Raw genomic sequence first — 2,903 nt, forward strand, 5'->3', positions numbered from 1 at the left:
AAGCTTATTACTTTGAAGGAAGAAAACAGTGAATCAAGAATATTAAAGGTTTCGAAAATGTTTAACTTTCAAAAAAGAAAAACCTCATGTTTCTTCGCTTGGATTCATGCAAAAATATTTTTACAACAAATCATATATAATCAAATTCCAATTACTTGGCAATTTAATTTTTCTTAACTTATTTAACCATTAATTCTTTGGTCAACTAACTAAGAAAAGAGATTAATAAGCACAATTACGATTTAACTCCGCACAACTTTCAAAATACTATTCCTAGTCAAGTTGAAAATTATGAGAAAGAGTTTCAAGCAAATTCTGATATTAAATTTTCTAAAATAATAACAGAATTCAAGACAGAATTAGAATATTTTTCAATACTTCTAACCATTAAAGATGAAGAACGAGACTCAATCTTAAAAAGTATAAATGCGTAAATCAAAATGAAAGAAACAATTAAATTACCAATCCATGAAAAGTCAAACAGAACTCCTAACTTTTAAAAAAGGAGGTTTAGTTACTCATGATGAAGAAGAAAACAAACTAAAACTAATGAGATGCTGGATCAATTTCAGTTTGGTCCTTTCTGTGAATCATACATTCACTTATTTATATCCTAACTTCTATCCAGTAATTTAAATTCAAAAACTAAATCTAATCTTATCTTTAAAGAAAAAGATAGTTAAAAATAATAATTTAAATCTAAACAAAAACTAAACCAAATCTTATCTTTTTAGAAGAAGTTAATAATAACTAATCATTCAAATACTGAATCTTTGAGTTGAATTATAGCTTCCTGGGAGAGGAGCATGGACTTGGCGCTAGACTTGCATGATTGGCACCTAACTTGAATGCAATTTTGGACCATTGGGAGTGACAAAATCACTTGAAGGCAGGTTCCAAGAGTTTGCGTTATGTGCCCATGTTGTGTTCTTCAATGGGCGCTGGGCTTGGATCATTGAAGTAGGGTGCTAGCCTTAAAACATCATCAAAGGCGTCGGGCTACATGGTTCAGCACTGGGCTTGGTTGCTTGAAGCTGGCCGCCACCCTTGGACATTGGGATTCTAACTTGGGTGCCTGGCTTGATGTCTTGAAGCTGGGTGCTCCCCTTGTTGGTTTGCATGCTGGCGCTATGCTTCAAATCTTTAAAGTCTGGCACTAGCTTCTCTTCTTCTCTTGGAGTGAATTTTGTGTTTAATTCTTTTATCTTGATTGTTTTAAAAATAAATCCTAAAAATATAATAATTCTAAAACAACTCCAAATATATGATTAGATATGAAAACTTCATAAAAAAAAATATAAGAACTTTTATTTAAATCTAAGAAAACTATTCAAAAAAATATATAAAAATCACTAAAGATTTTAAAGTATCACAAATCCAAAGAACATACATAAGAAGTCATGAATGATTAGAAAAAAAAGCAGATCAAAGGCATCAGAAGAGCATAGACAAAGAATAAAGGGAGGGTATATTATTAATGAAGGAGCAGGAAGGTGGAGGAGCTTATTAGACTAGCACCACATCTAGTGAGACTAACACTCTTCTAGGAAAAAAAATTAAAAATGAAAAGATGACAACCATTACCATCTCAAATTTGAATGGAGTGGAAAATCCGAATCTTGCTCTATCTGGATGGATCTTTATACGTTGATGAACTTATGGTGGAAGGCAACGCTGTGTTGAGCCATCGACCTGGTTGCTATTAGACCAATTTATCTGCCCACAAAAATAACAAGGATCCTCTCATGCAACCCACACAAGCCACGTAAGCACAATAAGATATTTAACAATTTCTTCATCCTTTCTTTTTTCTTCACATGTTTATTTCCTTTTCTTCTAGCAACAGTTAGTTATGGTGATTCATCACTCATACTCACCACAAAGAATCTTTATAGTAATTTTGTATAGATTTTACAGATTTTACAAATTTTTATGATCTATACTTAGAAACACTCTTGTATGTATATTAGTTGCCTCAATCATTTGAATCAATACAGAAAATTCATACACAAAATACTTTCTCTGTCCCTTTTATATTTTCTCTTTTTGGTCTTGTTATTATATCAGAGCTCTGTTGGTATTCATGATGAAAATATCAAACCTAAATAACCAGTCCTTATCCTCTTCTTATTTCTCTCTAATGGCAGAACCATCTTCTAATGTAGCACAAGATCTCACTAGCCCTTTCTATATCCACCCTAGTGAAAATCCTACCTCTGCCCTTGTCATTCCTGTTCTTACTGGCAGTAACTATCACTTTTAATGTCGATCCTTTTCCATGGCCATCATCTCCAAGAACAAATATGGCATCCTCAACGGTTCTATTCCTTCTCCTCTACCTAATAATACTCTATTTTCAATCTGGGAGCGTTGCATTAACCTGGTATTGTGTTGGCTATTTCATTTCCTCTCTCCCTTAATTACTCAAAGCATTGTTTATTTTTCTGCTACCTCCTTTATATGGACTGACCTTAAAGAACATTTTTCTAGAATGATCTTCTTCGTATTGTAGAATTACAAGAAGAAATTTATCCTCTTAGACAAAGAAATTAGTTAGTAACAGAATTTTATACCTCTTTGAAGACCTTGTGGAAGAGCTTCACAACTCACGTCCTCCTTCCGTATGTGTTTGCCCAAACAAAACACATCGCTCATAGGATTTCATCATTTGATTTCTTAAAGGTCTTGATGAACACTTTTCTGTAGTCCGGTCACAAGTTCTTCTTCTTGATCTGCTTCTGCCTGTAACCAGGGTCTTTTCTCTTGTTGCTCAAGACAAACGTCAACTTCAAAATGCATCTGGGATTCTGGATAATCAACAAACCATTGCTAATATGGCAGAAGCTCGGTGTCCTCCTCTTGGCCATGGTTGTGGGTATGCCTCTTCGAACCCAAGACGCAAC

At 33.8% G+C, this 2,903-nt stretch overlaps 1 long non-coding RNA gene across 1 annotated transcript; it reads right to left on the reverse strand.

The window, feature by feature from the left end:
• LOC110265911 lies at positions 1,561–2,682 on the reverse strand. The gene is made up of 2 exons (XR_002352464.1): positions 2,574–2,682; positions 1,561–1,716 (listed from the first exon to the last, which is right to left on the reverse strand). It is a non-coding gene; the product is annotated as an uncharacterized LOC110265911 (long non-coding RNA).

This window comes from Arachis ipaensis, chromosome B08 (genome assembly GCF_000816755.2).
Source record: "Arachis ipaensis cultivar K30076 chromosome B08, Araip1.1, whole genome shotgun sequence".
Lineage (NCBI taxonomy): Eukaryota > Viridiplantae > Streptophyta > Magnoliopsida > Fabales > Fabaceae > Arachis > Arachis ipaensis.